At 50.6% G+C, this 24,359-nt stretch overlaps 1 long non-coding RNA gene across 1 annotated transcript in view; it reads left to right on the top strand.

Annotated features, from left to right (window-relative positions):
* Positions 1-24,359, top strand: part of LOC148054980 (uncharacterized) — a 102,046-nt gene extending 77,687 nt beyond the window's left edge. Inside the window, exons 6-10 of the long non-coding RNA XR_015706026.1 lie at positions 4,419-4,578; positions 5,842-5,977; positions 9,805-10,062; positions 14,107-14,262; positions 24,171-24,359. This is a non-coding gene — a long non-coding RNA (uncharacterized LOC148054980). The remainder of the gene's footprint in view (positions 1-4,418; positions 4,579-5,841; positions 5,978-9,804; positions 10,063-14,106; positions 14,263-24,170) is intronic.

Raw genomic sequence — 24,359 nt, 5'->3', positions numbered from 1 at the left:
ATGGGATTTGCAGGGCTGATCCGGCTTGGTGAGCGCTGGCTTCCTTCCCGCCTTGCCTCGCTACCGCCATCACTTCGCGATTGAACTCCCAGGGTGAATCCCTCAAAGAGGGGGAGAGCTTCATCATGCCCCTGCTGATGGATGGATGCGTGTTTACCTTGGCCTTCCCCGCTTTGTGGCTGTGGATAGTTATCTGAGTGATGAATTCATCTGCCCAGGGACCCCCGAATCGTGGGGGCAGAGGGGAAGCATCTATTATAGCAGCTTGGCACGAGGGAGAAGGAATAACAGAGAGAAGACGGGCAGTGGTTGTACATCAAAGCCAGGTCTCTGCTTTCCTAGCCTATCTCCTAGATTTCATCTGGCCGTGGTGAAACTGCAGGCGCAAGCGAAGCAGTCTTGCGTGTTAGAGGCTCGTGTCTTGGTCTGCAGGGAGAGAAGGGAATTTCTTAATTCTAGCTATGCTGGGCATGTTATTTTCTTCCTTGCCTGCTCTGCCAGGGATGACTTTTTCATGGTGTGGAGAGCCCCGCTGCAATCTTTGGACATGCTTCAGGTCCAGGCCATCGTGCTGCTGCAGGAAAATGTGACAGGGTGCGTTGCAGCTTGGATCGCATGCAATGCCCAGGCGTGAGCATCCCTGGCTCTGTCCGGCCATGGTGCCGGGCTGGGGTTGCTCCACATCTCCTCCGGAGCCAGCAGCTCCCAGCTTGCGCGCTGTGCGGCTGCTGCTGCTGAGCTTGCAGATTCCAGCAGCAAGGGGAGGGGAAGAGCTGAGACCCGAGGCCTCATCTGTGGCACCTCCTCGTGCCTGCACGTGTGTCGGTGTAGGGTGCTCTTGGGGACTTGCACAGATCTGACAGCAGGGCAGGATGGAGGGCTGCGTGCAAGAAACTGTAACCCCCCCCGAGAAAGTCTCCTTCCTGTAATGTTTCCTTGCAGTGGACACCAGGAGGTTAGTCTGGGCTCCACGTCCTTCTTCCCCTAAACCACCTAGGACACGTTGCCCTCTCGGGGCTGCGAACCCCTTTCATAGGATCAAGTGACCCAGCACAAACCAGGAGGTTCACAGCAGGGAACCACAGGCTTTACATCCCACTACGAGGGTCTGTAAGGCACCAAAAGCTCAGAGGAGGTGCAGGCAGTAATCTCTCTGGCAGCTGAAACCCAAATCCCCCTTAGCAACAGCAGGATGGGTTTGAGATGGCTTTGGTTCAGAAAATAGATATCATGGTCTCTGATGGAAAACTAGGTGCCATGAGTCCAGGACAGGGATGCAGGGCCAAGCACTCATGGGTGGCTAGGTCCCAAAGATGCAGGTGGATATGTAGAGCCATTTGCAAAGAGCTCTGGATCCCTGTTTTTGGTTGAGTGCTATGTTGCTCTGAAAGCAAGCCCCTTTTCTGTATCTGAAGCCAAGGAGCCCAAAACTATATCAGCATCCCAAGTGGTCTGACAGAGGAGATGTGGGTGACAGCCTCTTGCCTTGGTTTTTCCTGAGTTGCGTGTCCCCGGGACAGGTTGTGTGACAGCCAGGGCTGTCAGAGAAAGCTAACCCCTCCATCACCTTGCCTCATCCCTTCGCACCGACAAATCTCAGGGCTGCTGTCGGAAAGGCCAGCAGATCCACCTGGACCTGCTGGAAGTCATCTGGGTGGCACGGCGGTAGGAGAAAAAGCTAAAAAAGGGGTAGCGTTTCTTCTTCCCCACATCCTCAAAGCTTTCAAAGTGTTCTCCACGAAAGGGGACCTTTTGCCAGCATTGTGCAATGCTGGCTTGTGTTTTCCTTGAACTTTAGTCCTCCTTTAATCTATGCCACAGTAACCTCCAGGGGAAAGAGCATTGCTGATTCCCGATGTAAGCTGCTATCAAAACCTTTCAGCTCTGTCCCAGGCCATTGTTCTGTGTCCTGTCACCCACGCTGTCCCCAGGGCAGGGGCAGCCGTGTACGTGGATCAGCGAGTGGTCCTCCGTTGGAGCCGACCCTCCCATCTCTGTCCCTGCAGGCTGCCAGCAAAGCGATCTTGCAGATGGGTTTTAAAATTAGCATTGTCCCCATCGCTTATAGTCCCACAAAAAGCCACACCGAGCTTTCAGATATTTGTTTGTTTGCTTGTTTTGGCAAGAGGAAAAAGGGCCAAATTTAAGTTTGGGTAAATATATCCTGCATCCTTCATCTCGCATCGTGGCTCCAACTGGAAAAGCTGTCGCCCGCTTCCTTCCCTTATCAGTTAATTAGGTGGTTAATGCGGGAAAGGCAGTTGGACAGCAAAAGCCACAGTCCACATGTTAAGCATTATTGCTGCATTTTATTAATAGCCTAACTCCCAGGCAATGTTTCTGGGCAACGCCGGATCCAGGAATTGTGGTTTTGGGGAGCATGTGTTTGCTCACCTGGCTCTTTTGGGGCAGGGGGTGCGAGGTCTGCTTTTGAGGGGCTCTCCTTGCCAGCGCCTGGGCGCCTGTTTCTTCCAGTTTGGCCAGTGACTTTGTTCCGCATGGGGTGCTGAGTTGGAGGGCAGCGTAAGCCCACAGGCACTGGAGCAGGCATGGGTGGAAACTTTCCACCTTTTTGGAAAATCGGGAGTTGGGGGGGAGAAAGCAGAGGGGGTTCACACAGGCAAAGGGGGGATGTGTCATCCAGATTACAGCCATCCAGCCCCCCCCTCTTTCCAGGAAAGCCTGTCTCTCACCCCAGCCTTCCCAGGCCCTTTTTTGTTGGAAATTACAACAAACTGCATGTAATAATCTCAGCTGGCTCTTTCCTGGAAGAAGCCTTTACCGTCCCACCCTCTCGCTGCCCGTCCCCGCCCCAGAGCGCTTCTTCCAGGGATGCTTCCAGCCCCGCCGGCTCTTCCAAGACCTCTCAAGATCATCTGTTTCACATGAGGCCGGTCACCTGCAGCCCAGTGTCCATCTCGGCTGGAGCCGGATGGTTTTTAGCAGCAGGGGATGTGATACTGGGCATTGGGACTGGGGTCTGATTGGGATTTTTTTCTCCCTTAGATTTTTTTTTTTTTTCTCGGATCCAGATTTATTAACACCACAGGGTCAAGGTATCTCTGTGTGCTCGTGACGGTGGTAAAGCTGCGTTTGCATTCGAGTTAAAGGGCTTGGAAGGGGACAAGGAAGACAAGTGCTGTATTAAGGACCTTAATTCAACTGCCAGGAGAGTTCTGGGTGTGGATACAGGATCCCTACTCTGAGAGCATCCTTGAGGGGGTAAAGCTTTTCCTGCCCTGTCTCCAAAGCTTGGAGACAAAACCACAATTTTTAAGCTGCTTTAAGGCATCTGCAGATGAGGCAAAGTCATTTAAGTGAGGCAAAATCATCTAAATTATGTAAAGACCCTTCCCAAACTTGCCCTCGGTCTGAGAAATCCTGATTCATATCCTGATTCTTCAGGTGCTGTTGAAGAAACTGGAAGAGAAATTTGATCCAGTAAATCTATAAGGACTAGGTTTTGGTGGATTTACTTACGCAAATTCTGTATTTGTGTGTTACATGTTAAACTGGGATGTCCATGTTCTGCAGACTTGACCAGAAAAGTGGGAATTGAGCCTGGATGAAAGCATCAGCACAAATAAAAGCAGAAAATAGAAGACTCCTACAAACCCCCCTCTGTATGTCTGAATTAACGCGTGCATCCCCTTCCTCCCCGACCCAGGAGCGACCACACTGCATCTCTTGTCTGCACAGCCATCCTCCCCAGGGCAGGACACCCACCGGAGCGTGGTACCACCGTCTTGCCCGAGGCCGGGGATGGCCATTGTGGTCCAGACAATGGCCACAGAGCATGAATGGAAAATGATCTCCTGTGTTGAGCTGACAACCGGCTCTCTGTTCCCCTGGCAAATTCTCAGCTCCTGGGCAAAGGGAGCGCTCCCACCCCAGGCAATCCCTGCTTTGATCTTCCTGCTGGCTGCATTGCATTTTCTTACTGCTCCTGAATAATTCAGCACATTAAAAAAAAAAAAAAGAGGAGAGGGAAAATATTCTTTTAAAGCCTTATTTACTGGTTACTTTTCAGGAGTGCCCCGTGAAGCCTGCTTATAAGAGCATAGCAAGGAAACAGAGACTAAGGGAAGCTCACTGGTATACCCAGGCTGTCAGATGATGCTTGTGCTAGACTCGTGTTTACCTGAAACCATCTCAGCCACCTCTTACAGTCGTGAGAGCACAAACTCACCCTGAATGTGTAGAGGACAGTGGGTTTTAGCATTTTCACATGCCACCTTTTGCATGTTGTCAAGAAGCAGGGTATTAGTTGGGGAATACACGGGCATTGGGGACTAGACATGATTATGGGAGTTTAGGATGAGTTTTTTTCCTAACTGATGAGCTGGCGCCAAGACTGAGGTCTTCTGCCCATCTCCAGAAGGGAGTATCTGACTTTCTTATTATCCTCTTGCTTTTAGAGGCTGCTACGAGGGAGAGAGGAGCAGGAATCAACAGAAATGCTGTGACATCCTGGACTCGGGAGCTGTGAAACACCCCAAGCAGTGCAGAGAGCCGCTCCTCTTGAAGGCACATCTCAGGGGCTTGGCTCCAGAGAAGAAAATTATTCAAAATAATCAGGTAAGCAATGCCTCACATGTTATACTTCAATACATACTCGTACTCTTGCATGAACTGATCTGGAAACACAAGCAAACCTATAGCTATGGGAGGAAAGGTGCAATGCTCACAGAGGGGGCAAGTGACTCTTGAGGAGGAGGGCAAAGCAGAAAACCACCCGCCAGTAACTGGAGTGAGCTCCTGCAACACAAGCAAGCTGTCAAGTGCTCCTTTGGGGAGGACATCCTTGGCTAAGCCTCTGTCAACCAGGACAGGGGTAAGGGATGAGGCTGAGAGATGCTCAAGGCACAGGATTTCCCCTTTGTAACTAAGGGCTCAGATCTCCTTGAACTGGTACCATTTTGGGGGGCCAGTCCCTGTGGCTGCTGGAGAAATCAGTAACAGTGCTACAATGGGGTGCAAGGATTAAAGAGAAAATCTGGGCTAAACCAGGGTAGAGGAGATTTGCACAGCTTCCGTGTGAAATGATAAGGGATAATTAGGTGAGGGCAAAACCTACTTGGCTTAGCATCCTCTGCTGTCCCTTCTCCTTTGCTTGATGAAGAATATGATACCTTGGTAGTATTCTTGGCTAACGTGGGGATGTCGGTGCACAATTTGGGGGAGAGCAGCCTCCTCCTCTCTCCCCTGCCCTGTACCCCAAGCAGCATCAGGGCCTGGTGCTCTCCAGTGTGTTTAACTTCACTCTGTGTTTTGCCAGAGACTGTTATTAAGAAATAAGGCTCTGCCTTTTTATCATTCCTCTGAGCGTCTGTCTGATGTCATTCTGTCTGGCAACCGAGCGATCAAAAGAAGCTCCCCTGGGAGAAATTTCTCAAACAAACAGCCAGTGAGAAAAAAATAATACCCCATTAAATATAATAAAATGCAAAAACCACAGCATCTCCCTGATAAATGGAAAGGCAGTGTAACCTAGACTCCGAACACAGAAATTTGCCTCCTGCCATTCACCCAGAGCAGGGATGTAGCGTGCCCTGCGCTTACCTGGGTGATTATCCTTAACCCAAGCTATTTCACAGTCTGAGATCACGAGGCTCGAGTCCAGGATCCCACAGCGCACACGTTTTGGCCAGCAACGCCCGCTACCATCACTCCCACCTGTGCAGAGCCTGCGTGTGTCACACCAGGACCTGCAGATCAAGCAGGTTTAGCTCTTAATGTTTTTAAGCATATTGGGGTTTTTTTTTTGCCTTTGTATAAGGCATATGTATGCCTGCAGAGCAAATTCTGGCTCTGCTCCTCCATATTTATTATTTCTTGCAGGTTGCAGGGGCGACAAACACCCTGTTGCCAACCCCTGCGAGCCCCTGGGATGTGTGTAGGCTTCTAGTTTTGGCAGCCCTGATTTTCGATTTGTGCAGCGCTGGCAGAGTCCTAAGAGACCTGCTCACCGAAACGGGTAAGACCAAAAGAATTTAATGCAACCTGATGCAAAGCTTCACCCCCCCCATGTTGGGGAAAGTGTCGCCTGAATGCCGAAACACTTCACGGCCACGTTTTTGAAAGGAAAACGACCAAACAGTGACTTGACTCTGGATTTGGATAACAAAGATAGGAGGAATGGTTTTTAATCTGTCAGAGCAGAGCGTTTGAAGAGGAGCTGTCGTGGAAGGGAGCGTATGCGCCGATGAAAAGCCGCCCATTTGAGCTGGATCCCAGCTGAATTATCTTGGATCCGTCACTCACACATCTGTAGCTGTGATCTTCCTTTCCAAACTGCTTCTCCTCAGGGCGCTTTGCAGAGGTCATTCCTCTTTGCGAGCCTCATTCCCTCTTGCCTTGCAAATCTCTCTGCCATTTTCTTCCCTCCTGCTGGGAGGTTTCAGGGCCTTCAGCAGAGCCCCTCTCCTCCTTTTCCCCAACAAAACCGTCTGCTCTTTGCTCAGCTTTGCTGGGAAACTTCCCACGAGCATCTCTGCCCATCGGCAGCCATAAAAACCAGGTCTGCTTTCATCATAGGGGCCCGAAGCGACGAGCGGAGCTCGCTCTTGCTGACAGCCTGAGGCTGGGGTGAGCATCCCGCAGCCCCGAAATGAGGCGTCGGTGGTTTCTTTGTGGCTTTGCAGGGTCACCGCTGCAAGGCTGAGACGAAATCCAGCCCAGAAGTTTCCCAGGGAGCAGCTCCAGCAAAACTGGGAGGAGGCAACAAGAAGTACCTCCAGCTCAACGAGCGTTGGCGAAATACAGCAGGATTATACCAAAAGCATCCCTGCTGCCTGAAGGATCCCAACCCTGGTCCAGGGCTGCCACGCCGGGGCTGGGGTCTCATCAGTTAGGGCAGTGCCAGGGGTTGCAGCAATCTCAGGGCACACATACACCATTTCAATTTTTTCCCAGGGTGGGAAAAACCTTTGGAAATTCCTGGGAAATTTCTCTTTTTTCCAGCTGCCTGAGGTCAGTTTCCTTCCTTGCAGATAGCAGGATCCCAGGCAATACAAACAGCAGCTTGCCAGCTAGAACTAACTGTCCCTCCAGGTCTTTCAGCCGTTTCACGGCGGGGGTCACTGCTTCACAGCTTCCCAAGGCAGTACCATGCATCCCCTGCCACCAGCTATTTCCTTTGCAATGAGAGGGGAAACTGAGGCACAGACCCAACCTTTTCTTTTGAAGGAGACCTTCTCCAGACCGCTGCATGACCTGAAGAGATGGGGCAAATACCCCCATGTGCCAGGCGGGGATTTTGCAGCACTTACGTGTCCAGGGTCAGGGCAGAAGTGAGACTGGCTGCAATCAGAGCAATGAAGAGGTAAATTTAGTTCAATCTAAACCAGCCCATGCATTATATGTTCACTGTGGGAACAGAGGGGTGTGGATAAATGACAATTTTGATGCGCTTCTGCTCCGCTTCTACTTGCTTGTCACTGCCTCAGTTTCCCCTTGAATAGAGGTTTTCTCTGTTTCCGAGAAGGAATCTGTGGGATCCTACACAAATCTCTATTTCCAGCCCTTTTAGGTGTGACCCGAGCCCCCGAGCCCCCCCCCCCCCCCGGTCAAACTCTTTTGGGTCTCTCTTAAAGGGGCTGGTATCTCTCACGCTTGGCTGGGGGAGCTGCAAGGTTTTTCAATCATCTGCTAATGATAGGAAAGCAACTTTTATTCTCTCTCTCCCCCGGTCTTGGCAGGAAAGGTGGAATGTGGATCGTGAGAGGAGCAGCCACCTTTCAGGCCAACAGCTGCTTTGGGGGATGGGGTTAGATAAATGTGCAGGATTTCCAATCAGCCCCACACATCCCAGCCAGAAGACTTCACCGGAGCATGGATGTGGGGGAATGGCCGACTCTGATAATGCCGCATTCATCTCGGGTAATCCCGGCTCGTGAATCCACCGCAAAGGTGCCGCTTGGCAGCTTAGGATGCAAAGGAGATGGCGGAGATAAAACCAGGTCAGATTGCTTTAGAAAGAGCTGAAACACAGAGGGATCTCCTCCAAGATATTTTTTGCTGCTTTTGGATGCTAGGGCTGTCCCTGCGGGAGGAACCAACCCAGCTTCGAAGCACTTGCACGCAAGGCGAGACCGAGATGTGGTTTTTCCCCCCTGGCTTGTGAAGGGGGAGCGGAGGTACAGCAGGGCTGCAGCCCCAGCTTGCGCGGGGAGGACGCAGCAGGCTCAGGAATGAAACTTTCTGGGTGCTTTCCCATCAACCTGTTGCCGTTACCCACTTGGCCGACCACCCGCTTTCTATGGTGGCGATGGGACGCGTGTGGGCCGCTGAGGGGCCACCCCAATGCATTCATCAAAAGGAGGTGGCACCCAGGGAAGGAGGATTCGCAGCCGTCGGCTCGCCGTGGGCAGGCTGGAGAAGAGCCATGTCTCTGGACAGACAGACAGACTCTGCTTCCCACCTGGCAGCGCAGGACCATCTCCAAATGACTTTCCAGCCGCAAGCCATGTCACTGGAGCACCTCTGCCACGGATGAGCTGTGCAACGAGGTGTTACCGCTTAGTGGGTGGACAGCCTCACACATCGAGAGGAGATCTTGTGGGAAGTTTGGATTTCTTCTTCTTCTCCCTCTCTCCTCTCCCCTCCAGCCACCCCCTCCCCGCTTCCCACCCACCCGCCCAACTTCACGTGCAGTGGGAAAGGAAACAGCCCCGGGGAAACACGCTGGGCTGAATTTCCATCTGGGCACAGTATAACACGGCCCCGGGAATGGCCAGGCACGCTATGATCTTCCACTCTCCAAAATCAAAGCAAGGCAAAAGCTGTCTCTCCTTTTTCCCTCTTGCCAAGGGCTAGAAATCCCATCAAGATCCGAAGTGTATCATTCCAGTGGGAGATTTCTACTGGGGGAAGGGGCAGAATTGGTTATTTGATGATTGGGTTGGTTTTTTTTTTAAAAAGTCCTTAATATCTCCCTTTCCTCCTTCACTGTACAGCACAAATCCCCTTTCCAACACATGCACGAGAGCAGAGCTGAACCGTTCGCACAGAAAACAGGTGATAAATCACGGGGCGATTGATTCAAACCATTCCAGGGAATGGGAAACACATGGACGGTCTTTCTAATTAACTGTTTGATATGGCTGCGGTGAGTTTGGGTGTAGTTTCCAATGTTTTGCATTTGGCTTGTCTCAGCCCTCTCCATGGTAACTGCAGTTTACCGGAAAGTGAGAAAATCCTGCGTTCGAGAGAGCTGAAGTGACTTGGTACAGTTCAGCTCAACTACAATATAAAAGAAAAAAAATGAAAGTAAATACGGTGTTTCCTCTGTGGGAATGTTCCCTAACATTCCCTTCTCTTTCTCTTTCCAGCTGGAAAAACAAAACAAAATGAAAAGTCTTTCTGCTTTATCTGTAAATCTCCACTTTCTGGTGGGTTACAGAGCCTTTGAACCCATTGCCCTCTGAGACAGAGGCTGAGGTTTGCAGGTCAGGGCTAAGTCCCTCTGCCAGCTCTCCCACCCGTACAAAAATGCCGACCAAGGTACCCAAACAGCCCATCTACCACATCTTCTCAGGCAAACTGCCCACCAGAAAACCCAAGAAGTTTCAGGCTGTGAACGTGCTGAGACCCCTTTCCACCCATACTGCTCAACAACACATCTACGCGTTTCTTTTTATTTGCAGGGTGGCATCTTGCACCAAGCTGTCACCAGCTGGGTCTGGGGTTTCAGGGTGCTACCCCCAGCGGGGCAGAGGGGGCTCAAGGTATGCATTGCACGTGTTTAGCCCTGATTGATGCTGTCAAAGTAACCAAGCCTTTTCATTCATGGTTCATTCACAGTCATTCTTCAACACAAGAAGCTCTGTTAAGGACACAAAATGCTCCAAGAGGTGGTTGCATGTTTTGGAAGAGGAGCAAGCCCAGCCTTGCAGGATGTGAAGAGACATTCAACCTGCGTGCCTCTCCCATGGGAGATGGGAGCTGAGCAGGTACCCATGGGACAAACCCCAAGAGGCGTCCGACCGCCTGGAAGGCAAGCTGCTTTGGTGACACCCACAGCACCGAAATCAGGACGAAGCTGACCTGGAGGAGTTAGAGGTGATGCAGGGCACAAGGACTGGGTGCTGCGATAGCTGCCAAAAGGGGTTTGCGAATAACAGGAGGACGGGGAATGGGGGGCTGGGGAGGACAGAGATTTGCCAGGGCCACCTGAGTCACTCTGGATGGGGTTAGCAAGGTGCCCTGGGGACACTCACCCCAAACCTATTCAAGCCCAGAATGTCCTGCCAACATCTCCAGAGTAGCCAATGCATTAAAATGTAATTTAAAAAGGAATAAAGGTTTAATCCATCTGTTTTTGAAAACAGTCTTTTCCCATAGCCTGCTTTTGGCACGTCCTCCTAGCTGGGGCATTGCACCTCGCCCTGTAACGTGGGCACAGCTGCTGCAGCTGGGGAGGGGAGTGCGATGCAGGCACCAAGCAGCAAACGAGGTTGGGATGTTAATATTTTATTTTTTATTGCCTTTTTTTTTCTTCCCTCCCCCCCCACCCCATTTTACCCTTTCTGCACCACGACTCCCTGGGGCCCCCATGGAACATCTGGCCAAGCCACTTCTGGTTCCATTTATTGGCAGATAATTTATTTGCAGATCAGCAGGGAAAAGCGACCCAACCATTTACTGGAGGTATATTGGTTGACCCTTTGGTGATGCTTGCTTGAACACGGGTTCGTTAGGTGTTCGGGGCCTGATCCAGACCCCAGCCAGTCAAACGCAGATCTCCCCTTTAAGAATCAGGGCTGTTAGATCTTGGTCCAAAAACACTGGGGGAAATTAGTCAAATAAATGCCCTGTGAATATTATTACATATTATTCATTCTCTGGGAATATTTTAAAGTCTTATTCACTCCTTGTGCATATTATTAAAGCAGCTTCCACTCAAAGAAGGAAATTAAATTGTAAAAACCAGTGTTTCTCTCTGTCCTTTTATCTTTTATGCTCTTTTTCCCCACCATCGCTTTCTTCCAACCTTTATTTTCGGCAGCCTAAAAGCTCAGGGTAAGGCAGAAGCACCCCAGATCCCAGCGCACGAGCAGTTTAACGCAGGGATGGTCTGATGGTCTTCTGGATCCGTGCTTTCACAGCACCTATCGCTGCAAGGGCTTGCCTGTCATCCTCCCTACTGCTTATTTGTATTGTAGCTGTGAGCTCAACTCATTGTATCTGAAAGGTGTCAACAGGCTAATACTCCCTTGTCAGCAGAGTCTTCAAAACTCTCTTAAGGCTTTCCAATGGCCATGGATCCTATTCAAATTCTGTTCCCCATCTTTGGCTAAAATTATCCAGCTTTCAAAAATATAAATGATTTTTTTTTTTTTTAACTTGCACAATCAAAAGCGTGGGCTTATTTTTCTTTGAATCAAAATGCAGAGGCATTTTCCAAGGAGACATTTTGGAAAAAATAATGAAAATTTCGCAAATTTTGCAGCCAAAAGCAATTGACCCTTTTCCCCAGGGAGGAGTTTCATTTACTTCTGGCATTGCCACGCATACCAGTGGTCAACCCCATCGTACACGTGGCTAATCACAGCATATAAAATGAAACAGGATTCTTTGCATGGGCTTTTGGGAACAGCAGCCAGCGCCTGTGCTGTACAGGGAATGCTTCCCCACTGGGCATGTCAGTGCAGAAACCCCTTCTTTTGTGCACAGCACAAGGCAGTGCAACAAATCCTGCTGGTTTTCCAGCACCCGTGGACCAGCAGGACCCAGGAGCCGGCAGCTGATCCCATCTTGATGGCTGAGAAGCTTCCCAGCACTTCCAAAACACCCTGAAAAAAGCAATTTCCCCTGTTCCCGGATAGCACCTGGGGACTGATCTTTGTTTTTATAGACTCAGCCTGTGCGCCAGCCTCCCGTGTGCATTTTTAGCAGCTTTGTCAAACTGTTAACACCCTGCCTGGCTCTCAGTCGCCACCCCACCGGGACCGTGTCCCCAGCGACGACCGGAGCAGCGTCCTTTGCTGAATCAGCGATGGCAATGCTTTTTCCTAACATGCCCATGCACTGGCGAGACACGTCTCCTCCCAGGGGCTGTTTGAGGTCTATGGAGGCCCTGCAGAAATGCACAGATGGATTTGAATCCAACTCGGGTAGCTTTCAACAGAGGGTACGAAGGATTTTGGCTTGCGCCCACGAGATGCCGGAGGGCGGCAGGAACTGCCCATATTTTTGGGCTCACACAGGAGGTTTCCTTTCCACCTGCACAGCCCAAGCCTGACATCAGACCTCATGGCTCTGGCTCTCACAGGGGATTTTCAGCTGTAATGAGATCAGCTTTTCCTGCTTATGACCAAATCCAAACAATTAAATAAAAAAAAAAGAAAGAAAGAAATGAAATCCAAGCCAGGAACGAAATCACCATAGCTTGGTAGGGCTTTGGGATGGGTTTCAGCCCTTCTGTCCTTTGCCTTTTACTTTCGACCGGGGAGGAACCGGTGGGACTGTGTGACGAAGACGCTGTTTACAGAAACAAACTTTTTCACCAGACATCTACCCTGACTGATGGATATTTGTTTGGAAAAAGAGTGAGCTCTAAACGATGGTGGATGTTGACTTCTGCAGTTTCTTTGAACTCGCTGGCTTAACTGGCCCCGTTAATACTCATTTATGGTGAAACAGTTGGGAACTGAAAAAGAACCTCCTCTAGTCCAGAGGGACGACGGGTTGCTGCTTTCCACTCCAGCACTGACTTTACTGCGTGACCTCGGTCATGTTGTTTCATCTCCCTTCTCTCCTCCATAAAAGACGGCCTGTGATGCTCATGGAGATGCTGCCATTTCCAGCCCAAAGGCCCCACGGAAAGCCAAGGATTAGTATTTTTAAAGACAGTAGCCACAACGATGTTTTCTTCACAGGCTCTTTCTGCATTCCTGCATTTCTAAATCCTTAGCCCTTTTAATTTCTTGGGAAAGCATCTGGTTTCCAGCTCTGGGTCTCTCCAATCTGTCACTTTACACAAATATACAAACATCCCTTTTTTGGATGATGGATTAGGGCGGCACTTTGGCTTGGATCTCACAGCCCAGACTGGAAGAGGGGCTTTGAAGTCATGAAACTTTCACATTCCCGTACTGCCAGCAGAACAGCGCACAGGAGAGACATACACACTGGGAAACACAGACCCTGGCCCAGCGTCATCCCATATAACATTACACACTCACTTAATTCCCCTAAAGGGCATCGTTACCCTCTGCTTCCTCTGCAATAAGAGTTGGATCTTGCATGGATTTACATGGATTCCCTCCTGGCCTTTGAGAGAGCCCTCAGGACTGCCACTACCATAGACCGCATGCTTAAATCCCTATTAATAATATTGCATCCATCCACTCTGCTCTCCCAGAGCAGTGCAATGCCAACTTAACGCATGCACAAATTGCCTCCATAGCAGAAAACACCCTTGCATTCATTTCCCAGCATCTCTATCCCCCACATCGCAGGGATTTGTTTCAGACACCCCCTTTGCAGTGACACCGGGGCAGCAGGAGCCTTGCCTGTAGGACCTAGGACACGGGTGAGAACAGCCTGTAGTTTGTCTCCCAAAATGAGTGCGAGGGCTGCCGCACTGAGTCCCAGGACCTTTCGCCTTGCACGTGGGAAGGCTCCGCTTGGAAAAATATTAGCGAGCACTACGATGATTTTCTGGTGATTTACTAGCCAAAGCCATAAATCAGCACTTGTCAGAGGCTTGAGTTACGTGCCTGTGCCGGAGATTGATGGAGCCAGCTGCCAGGAGGAATTACCAAGCAGCAAACCTGAGTCTGAAATCATTGTTTTAGGCCTCAGAGTGAGCTAAAATATTCAGGTGATTTATACAGGAGGAAACGGCTTTATGTCCTTTTCAACTGGCATCCTGACTCCTGCCAATGAAGACCTGCAAAATCTCCTGGTTTTAATCTCACGCTCAGGAAGGGACACCTCCAACTTAATGAATTTAGGCTCTGAGCTCACCAATATGATTAGGTTTATGGGTGAAGTCCTGCCCTCAGTGAGAGATTTGCTTTAGTCTTCTGCCGAGAAACATTTTACCCAGCACGTGCTGCCCATCAGTTTTTCTTATCCCACCTTTTACGTATATTTTAGATACCGCCCTTGTATAACAGCCACAAAAAGCCTCTGCAATGCCTCAGTGCACGGATGTTGCAGTGATGAGCAAGACCAGATGGAGAGGGGGTGTTTGGCTGTTCAGGAAAACAGAGTCGGGTGAATTAGGAAAAGGACGTCCCGTGTCGCACACAAGTAAGTAGTGAGTGAATGAATAAGGTGCCAGCAGATGGTGCTCAATAATTTGCAGCATCCTTGCTGGGGCGACGTGGTCCGTCCCCAGCAAAAGGCTGTTCAGAAAGAGAATCAAAAAGCATTTGTTGCACCAAATGTACCACTGCAAATAGAGCAAGCTGAGGCATGGTTTCTTGCATTGTGCTGACTTAATTACAAACACATCGCAGCATTAGCAAGGAAAGCAGCTTTTTATTGCAGTCGGACACAAGTGCCTCGGACCCTGAGCCTGCTGCTTATTTGCATCCCCGGGGTTTTGTTTGTTGAGAAAACATATGGGAGGGAAAAATAACGTGAAAAAAGACATTGCAATGCAGTTTCAAAAGAATCCCTTGGTGCCGCAGGAAGATAAAACTCCTAATCATATCATTCGCTTTATCTGCCTTGGATGTTCCATTGCCATCGCTAAACTGCTGCAGAGGGTGCTTTGGTTTTTCTCATGTGCAAATGGAAAAGTATGAAACGCAGTGGTTCAGATGAGCAAGTGGCCTCGGAGGCAGGAGTTGAGTGTTTTCCTTTCTTCTCTTTCCGTGGCTTACATGCTGGCACCTTCCTGGATGTCCCTTTGCCTGGGACACCTGCACGCCTGTCCCCGTCCCTGTTCCCTCCTCCCGGACTGCCCCAAGGTCACGCAGGAGCCACCTGTGACGTTGAATTTCTTCACTGCTCTGGCCTCGAGCGAGCATTTCACAATGCTCAGATGTTGCAGGAAGGGACTGGTGACAACAAATCCTCCTCCTTTAGACCCAGACCTCCTTGGGGTCTGGGCACAGGGACGGGGTACCGGCCATGTGGGCACCCAGCCCTCAAAGGATGCTCCAGCCCATGAAATGCCATGTGATAAAAACAACATGCAAACAACTTAGTGCAGGAATGCACTCTTTGGACAGGGCTGGTGCCCAGCCTGCCAGGAAAAACGGTGTTGTCCCAGGGGAGCAGCGTCATTAGCTCATTTCCCATCGGTGCGGGGAGCAGCTGGTTTCGATGCAAGCGAAGCGTTTGCAGCAGTAGCTGCCAAGCAGCCAGGGAAGGCGGTGAGATAGGGCGGCGTGGGGCACCCCGGTGGCATCCCGGTCCCCCCGGCTGGAGCAGCATCCCCGGCCGGCAGTGCGGCACAGGCAGCAGGTGCAGGGATGGAGGCAGAAAACTGTTTATAGGGCTTAGGAAAAGCTGAGGTTTCTGGCAGGTTCCTGAGACTTTCGGTTTGGCCCAGAGCTCTCCGCTGTATAAATTGTGGAATTAGAGTCAAACACGAAACCGGAGCAATGGGCCAAAGGCAGAGCTGGCAGCTGGCTGGAGGTTGTTTTTTTTCTCCGTGCAAGTGTGTCCAAGCCAGGCCTTTCGAAGAGAGAAAGGTGAGGAAAGGGGAAACAAAAGAAAGGGGAGCCCAGCAAAATGGGGATGGAAATAACCCCCAAAGGAAGAGGGGTGGAGCAGCAAGGGAGTGGAGAAGTTGATCCAGGGACTGCCTAGTGGGAAGCATCTGCAAAGCAAGGCAGTCCGGGGGATGGGGGAAGCCAACACCTCCCCGGGGACCATCTCCCAGGTGGGTGCCACCAGACGTGGCACCCACCCATCCTCGGTGACACCGGGTGCTGTTCTACTCGCTCCCGGGGCCTCGACTCTGCTGCCATGCAAGCAGGAGGGTGTTTCTCCACCAATGTCTGATTATTATTGGTTTTGCTCGAGATGTAATTCTGCTTTTCAATATCAGGACCGTGCACTGGGTTGACCTCTAGCATTTTACTGCCGTGTGGTTTGGATTAGCTGACTCATTGTTTATGGCGGGGTTTCTTGGCTGTTTGGTGGGGCCGAGACATACAAAAAAAATCATCTGTGCTGGGCACAGAGGGAGATTTTGTCTGCAAAGCATCGATGCGTTGTGAGATAGGCAGGAAAGCAGGGTTTTCCTGGGAGTCTTGGAGAAACCTGTGATTTTTCATAGAGAATTTCTTACGTGCTGCAGGCAGCCCCCCAGGACCGAGGGGATAAACAGATTTCCAGTATCAGAAACCTTATCTCCATCCTCTCAACTTTTGTTTTCTCTAACCAGTTGTCCAGACGTGCTGGCGATAGAAGTCAGATGTGGTTTGAATAGATGTGAGGAATTCAAGCGGGGAAAATCATACTATGTGCATAAAGCAGGAATTTGAGAGTAGAGCCGCTCCGTACCAACATTGCCTCCTTCTTCTCATGGTTATCTACTGAAAACCCCATCCTTTAATCAGACTCTCCCGGAGCTCCGTGTTGGGGTACCTGGGGATATCATCAACCTCAGCAACCCAGGCTTTCTTCTTTCGGAGGCCAAGCAAAGCATCAAGCCATCACCCCGCACGTGACCAGATGCAATGGGACATGCCAGCTCCCCATAGCTGTGCCCACAACGACAGATGCTCTCCTGGTGTGATCGCACCCTGCGACCGGGGAGGGTTTTGCTGAACAAGCCCACTCCTCAGCTGCCACGAGGATATTTCAGGCTTATTCCTCCCGCAGTACGTGACCTCAACCATGGCTGAGGACCGGGGAGGAGGTCAGGTCCATGTCCAGATGTCCGCAGGGTCTGTGGGTGTTTAGATTGCAGATTCCTTCTGGCCCCAACCCCATTCCCGTTGAAACTCGCAGGAGGTTTCTATTGACTTCACCACGCTCCTGGCTTGCAAAACACCAAAAGATTCAACAAATGTAGCTGCTGTCACCGATTACCCCAACACCTGCTGGCACAAGGCTCCTAAATAACCAGGGAGGTTGTCACCCCATGCAAGGACCTTGCTCTCGCTCCACTCCTCATTTCTGCTCGTGCACGAACATGCAACAGCAAATCCGAGCATCGCTGGTGAATGAATACTGACATTAAGGGAGTAATTTGGCAGAGTCCAGCCAGCCACCGAACCCCACATTGGTGTTTACGTGATCAAACCCGAGCTGCAGAGATGGGGTGTAGTATGGTCGCAAACCAAGGCTGAAGTTTGGCTTTAGAGTGGGACTTCAGCAGCGATTTCTCCTGGTTCTGGCTGTAAAAAAGGGGCATCCCTCTGTACTCATTGCCCCAGAGGAAAACTTGCTCCATTTACAAGTGGAGAGGTTATTTTTCAGCTCCAAGCCTGCAGGCTCAGCCAGGAGCTGACGACCACACAGGGCTCACTCTTGGTCTTTCATTACCAGCACTAACAATTCTGCAAGAGGCTTGTAAGGCTTGGGTGCGAGCTGGAAATGGCAGATGTGAATACAGCTCCAGGTTTCTAACCTCTCTGTGCTTTGGGCCTGCCTCAGTCCCAAGTTTGGTTTCAACTCATGGCAGAAACCAGGGCAAAGTGGCATAATTTGGATCAGACCTATATTTGGGCTCTTGAACTGCGATGCAGAGTTGTTCCCAGTAATGTGCCTTCCTGCAAACCAGCTACGAGTCCTGGTCCGAAGAGAAGGGGTTGGCAGCACTCCCAGAGTCCTTGAGCACCACGTTGTTTCTTCCACCACACTCATCATGCCTCCCTGACGGAGCAGCAATGGGAGCTCCGGCTGCCCTGTGCCTCCGCTGCCATTTGCCACCCCAGAGACAGAGCCATTCCTGTGCTAGATGACCTCTCTTGTACGCCAGGCTCCTTCATTAGATCTTGTCAGGCTTCACTATTGAATATTGGTGCTTAGCAGCTCATAAATGCAAGGTGTGCTGGAACTGAAACAACGTGTGTAGTGTTAAAAAGCGCAAGTGAAAGACTCTTGGGTCATCTTTATGTTCTTGACCTCTCTGCCACCGCTCCAAGCTGCTATATGCCGCCCGGCGCTCTTAGCAGACAATATCCCATTGATTGCCCGAGGGGCTCATGCCAACGGAGAGGGCCGTGCTGACGCTCTGCAGTGTCGCCAGGCCCTGATCCGCCCTTGGAAATGCCTCACACAATGCACAGACTGTGTACGTCGGAGCATCGTAGCACCGATACAATGTCATTGGAGGCCTGATGATCAGCGGCACAAAAAGGGTCTTATGGTGGCGGGGTACAGGCATTCCTTTCTCAGGGTGATGAATGTCATTGATTTATTCCCTTTTATCGCCGGAATAAAAACGCCCTTTAAAAATAAAGCAAAAGAGCTGAACTGGCCATGCCTTCGTTCTGAGTAGTGCTGGTTCCCCTTTGCATGGCCTTTTCTGGAGGGTGCCCTGCCCGTGCCGATAACCCCGGCTCGCGCTGGCCCAGGCCCCCAGGGAGAAGGGAATTAGCACTTCATATTTCTAACATGCAAATCGGGAGCAAGAGCCTGGCCGGCTGACATCCAGGCTGCTGCTGTCCCGTGCCGAAATTCCTCCTGCTCTTCGCCAGCAGCCCCATTTGGGTTTCATCTGAGCCCTTTTCCCTGGAGAGACGCCGGCATCGGCATCACCCCCAAATCTCCCTCCTCCCAGGAACTGTTGTTAGCAGGCGGTAAAAGCGAACGTGCAGGGTAGGGCCCAGGCCTTGTAAAAGGCTGGGTGAAATGCTGAGGAGAGCTCAATAACAAAATAAACCCTCCTGGCCATGAAACATGGGCAAGGGCTCCAAAGGACTGGCTCCTGTCGGGGTCTCCATCGTCCAGCCCCATCCTTGGGGTCATGCAGAGACTTTGTTCTGCTCGGCGCTGGGTTGTTGTTTGGTTGCGCTTTTTTTTTTTTTTATCTTTAATACCATGTTATTTTTATATAAGCCTCTTTTCAAAACAGGGCCTATAAAGTCTTCAAGCGATGTCCCCTCTGCCCTGAGTAAATATTTTTAGCTCTCGTAAACACAAGCCATTAAGCACTCGAGAGTGAAAACCAATGCTCTGGGGAGGCACCACTATAAGGGCAACCCACGTTCCTCTCCATCCAGAGACGCTTAAAGCACAACCCAAAACTACATCCTTATTTTAGCACCTCTGACTGGACCCCGTGGCGTGGGTTTGGGACTCACCAAATGCTCGACCCAACCCCTGCTTCCCTGCTTCACGGGGAGCTGGGAGGAGGCAAAGCTCTGCAAAGCAGGTGCTAAACTGGGATTTTTTCAAAGTAAGCCCAAAGGAACAAGCTGGCCAGAGCTCAGTGGCTTGCAGCTATCCCCAAATGTCACAGCGCTTGGAAAACTCTCATTCTTATGGTTAATTGCCCCGAGCCTTTGCCGAATACTGTGCAGGAGATGCTGTATACAAGGATGCTTTGCTGTTTCTTGGATCTCACAGTGCCTGGATCGTGCGCTGATGAGGCGCTGTCTTTTGGTTTAGATAGTAGAGGGAGAAAAAAAGAAAGATTTATAAATTCTCCAGCTCAAAACCCAAGTGGAGTTCTCCTTTGATTCAGCCTCGCCCATCTCCATGAGCTTTCCTGTGCTGTCACTGCCCGAGCTAGCACCAAAGTACATCTCTCCAGTGTCCCATCGCAGCTTTGGTCACAGAATCCCTGCAGTCTTCACGAAATTTTCCTAAAACTGATGGAAAATTCACCCCCCTTTTTTTTTCCCCTGGTCAAAATGTTGGCATTTGGGGAAATCTGAGCAGCCACAGCATTTCTCTGTCTTTTGCTGGAGGCCAGCGCCCTGGTTTTATACAAATTGCACAAGGGACCACAAAGGAGATAAATAAGTTGCCCACAAGGATTGTTTGGAACAGTCCAGCGAGAAACGCCGTCCAGTTCCCAGGTCTCGGCATTTGACCCAGGTTGTGCAATGAGCGGGAGGGCTGGGATTGCACTGCACTGATGAGTGCAAGATGTCCCCAGGAAAGGGGACATCCAGAAAAGGCTGGAGGAAGGCAGCAGTGCCAGGAAAGGACACTGGGAAAGTCTTTGATGAGAGCAGATATGACGTTGGCTTGGATGCAAGAGTCCTTTGAAGAAGCAAGGGGCTGAGGATATGGCTTTGGGACAGAAAGTGGCTTTCTCTGGCTGGTTGGTGTTGTTTAATCTGTCCAGCTCCGGTCTGTGGGACTCGGGGTGGCCTTGCAGAGCTGGGCTTACCAGGGCAAGGTCTAGAGATGCGGGCTGGGGAAGGGGCTTAGTGGTACAGCTTAAATGGAGTGAGATCAGAGCTGGGCTCCCATCCAAGGTTGAGGGCAACGCATAACTCTGAATTTCCCAAGCTACCCAAGTCTCCTGGGTTTGCAGCTTTGCAGCCTCCTGAGATCAGATTCCCATGATGGATTCCCAGCGGCAGAGACAGAAAGCTTCCCAAAAGGGCCCAAATCCCATCTGCTGAGCAGCCTCCTTCTCAGGCTATTTGCGGTATTTGGATTTCTGAAGAAAGCAGCAAACAAAGAGGAATTTTTCCCTACTCCGAGCCTCCTGTTTCCCTCCTCCCTGGGGAACCTCCCTTCCCCCTGCAGCAATGCAAGTCCAAGGCCAACCCATTCAACCGCCCATGGTGGCAACTCTTCCCACCATCCTTCTGCCCCAAAAAGCCTCCTGCTGGGAAACCATCCTGTTGTCATCAGGTGCGATCAGATCCCTGCTTTATTCCTCCACCAGGCACTTATGGGATTCATTGGGATGTGATTTGCACAATTTAGGATAAGGCACATTTTTTGAGCTTCCCTAAGCAGTTGCTGAAAGCTCAGGAGCATCCTGATTTGTGGTTCCATGCCGAGAGGGTCTCCATTAATATTTCTTTCCCTCTTGCTTCTCTCCCACACCCTCACTTTCACCTTTATAGGGGAATAGTGTCACCTATGAGGATTTGTGGACTTTGCTTTCCAAAGGGAAAGGGATACTGAGAGCATTTTGTAACTCAGTGCCAAGAGCTGAGCCCTCGAGCATCGTTTCCCCTCTTGTCCATTTTCCCAACCCTGCAATGGAAGAGGTCTCATCACCAATGGGTATAAATGGTGGTGACACCAACCGGGAATGACGTGCCTCTCCCCTCTTCACAATAAAATACATATATCATCTGCCTGCTCCATTCTTTTTCCTCTTGCCACTCCCTGCTTTATTTACCCCCCAATTTAAGCCCTGCCAAAAGCCCTCCTTGCACAGCAGTGGGCTGTGGATTGGGTCTGCTGTCCCTGAAACGAGGCGATGTCGGGCTTGGAGGGAGATGTCAGATTGCCCTGAGTCATAACAAAACCGCACACATTCATTTTCCTGTCAAATCAGCTTTAAACAAGCCCGATGTGAGTAAACATGGAAGTGCAGATTGGAAAGGCTGTACAAACACTCCCAGCTAACTGGTTTATGCTCAGCAGATGTTAATGTTTAGCAGGCAGGGATGTGCCAAGAGGGTAAAGTAAAAGGTTTCTTTCCACGGTGGGCGAAGAGGGAAAGGTGATGTGGCTGCCGGAGCCGGCCCTTTTCGGTGGGCGAGACCCTTGTTGCAGCGGGTGGTGGGATGCAGGAGGCAGCGGTGCAGCCTGGAGCACCCCTGAAACCCCTCATACGTGCTTGGTACCTCCTGTTTGGCCCCAGCATGCAACTCAAATCACCTATGGGATGTGCCAGGATGGATATCACCTTTGCAGGGCATGCTCCAGGGGTTTAGGAGGGTTTATCGGTCAGAGCCATTTAGTATCCGTAGGAACCGAGCTGCGGCACGTGTAGGAAAGCAGCCACAGTCCTGAAATAATGTTATCTTAGCAAATGGTTTTGTTATGGTTGTCGGCTTCCTTGAGGAGCATTTCTTAATCTAGAAAAGCAGCGGTCCCAACGTGGCAGGAAGTTTTTCATTATCGGCTCCAAGGAGTTCGGAGATGAGAGATTAGGGGGAAAGGCACACAAATCCACTGCTCCGGGAAAGAAAAATACGGGATCTCTCTTCGGTAAGATGTGAAAAAGCCTTGGAAATACTGGCTGCATCCAGATGTGAACTCAGGTAGCCCAAACCCGTGACGAGGGTGACCAGATGTGGGCTATGAGCAGCTGCCAGTGTTGCTTTAGAGCAAAGAAAATCAAACAGCAAGTGGGGAAAGGAGGATCTCCGCACCTGTGACAGCGCTGCTCCTCCCGTTTCCTCATTTCGCCACATTCTTTGCATTGTTTTTCACAATATTTTGAGCAAACCCCAAATATTTCTACTCGGAGAAGCACAATATTGGCTCTTTGTATATATAACATAGGGCAACAGTGTTTCCAGCTGCAGACACAACCAGGACCTGCAGCCCAGCTGGGGGAAGGGGGGAAAATGTGTCAAGACTGCAGGAGTTTCACAGCATCTTGGGGTGCACAGAGCAACTTGATAGTTTTTTCCATTCAGGAAAAATAAAGTGTTCTTTTTTTTTGTATGGCAGGATCTATTTTTTTAAGGAGGCACCCATAGAAATTGAAGTCGGTCCCGGGAAAAGAGGCAAAGCAGCAGACTGAAGGAGTGAATGGGTAAAGAGAGGAGTTTTATGTATCCCCTGCAGCCAGCCAGACTCTTATCCAGCAAAGCAATGTGATTTCTTGCAAATACCCATTTGTCTAGTGCAAAGAGCTTTACATATCTCCTCCTCGCCCTTGGCTGGCGGTCCAAACCCGAGCCCTACCACAGCTCCGATGGGTTTGGAGTCTGGCCCGCAGGGGCAGCCGCGGCTTGAGCACGGCTTGAGCCTCTGCAGCCCGGATTTGAGCAAGAGTTTAAGATTGCTTCTAGCTTCAGAGGTCGCTTGACACAAAACCTTGCAGCCACGGGAGGAGAGAAGGTATATATGTAGGCGAACCAGTTTGAGGGATGAAAAAGCCATACGGAGAAGACCAAAAGGTGCATGAAAGCATGGAGGAACGGAAATGTGGGAAGCAGAACCAGAAGGTCCCGTCCCAAGGGACTTTCACCTTAATGCAAGCAAACATAGGCACTGAAATATCTCACCACTGCTCCGTAAAGGATTTATCCCCAAAGATTTGGACTCGCTACCCAGAATAAGGAGGATTTAGGGCCTTTTCCTAGATGCCTGTGCTTGCGTCTCTCCCACCCAGCAGCACACTGCTGGCATCCATCAGCAGAGCCCTGCAGCCCCTGTCTGTCTGTCCCATCGTGGTGTTTGGTTTATCGACATTTTCAGCCCCTACGCTCTGCGCCGTGAGGGGAATGTTGTCGGGTTTTTTCATCTCCTTCCCACTCCAGTTTTATCACTTATTTATTTATTTGGGTTTATTGCTTTCCTTGTTCGTTTTGTCATTTCGTTTACTCAATCCCCAAGGCTGCTGAAACAAGGCACTGAAAAAGAAAATATAGGACAAATAATTATTATTTGCATGTTCTCTGGAACAAGCCAAGAAAGACTCTCCAGGGAGAGGGTGGGATTCGCCTCTGTTTGTTTCTTCAGAGGCAATATTAAAAAGGAAAAATGTGAAAAGGCGGATGGAAGAGTTAACCCTTGCCGGAGCCGCGTCCCCGCACCATGGAGGGGGCTGAGAGCTCCCAGCAGCCGGGAGGAGAAAGAGGATGAATCAGAAACAGGTTCCCTGGTGCTTTTGGCTTCCCACCAGCAGAAACAATGCAAAAATAAAATGCAAGGCCGCAGGGAGAGAAAAGCTGTGCAGTCTGGTACCCAGGGCAAAGCGAAGGGCAAAGCATTTTCCCGTGTAAATTCACCCCTCCCCCCCAAAAATATATACCCCCCAAATGGCATTTTAAGGAGTGAATCCCAGCCGGATTTGGTGAATAATTTCCAGGCCTGGGCGTGGAGGGAAGGGACTCGCGCGTGGCACGTGCCGGGGCTGGGCGCTCGCCTGCGTGGGATGCTCAGCATCGCCTCGGGGGCCGAGGAGCCCCTGCACGGTCCCCTGGGCGGCTCAGAAGAAAACACTTGGATGCCCATCACTTTGTACCCACTCGTTGGCTTCGCAACTGAGATAATTTTGTGCCTTTTTTTTTTTTCCCTTCCTAAAAAGAAACAAAAACATTGACTCCCCCGCACACGCACGCGACACAGTAATTACAGCAGACTTTTTTTTTCAGGTCCAAATAGGAAACATCGGCCGTGGCCGGAAAACCACCTCGGTTGTACACTTCCAGCAACCCTTTGGCTGCATCAGAAAATAAAATCCCTAAAGCCTTTCTAATTGCATCTGCATTAGGGATGGGAGGAAGGAAGGAAGGAAGGATGGATGCAAGGAATTATGCAATAATTTATACTGGAGATGGACT

Source organism: Nipponia nippon, unplaced genomic scaffold, assembly GCF_047370975.1.
Source record: "Nipponia nippon isolate SJK-2023a ecotype South Korea unplaced genomic scaffold, ASM4737097v1 scaffold_28, whole genome shotgun sequence".
Taxonomy (NCBI): domain Eukaryota; kingdom Metazoa; phylum Chordata; class Aves; order Pelecaniformes; family Threskiornithidae; genus Nipponia; species Nipponia nippon.
This window is presented reverse-complemented; position numbering and strand designations above follow the sequence as displayed.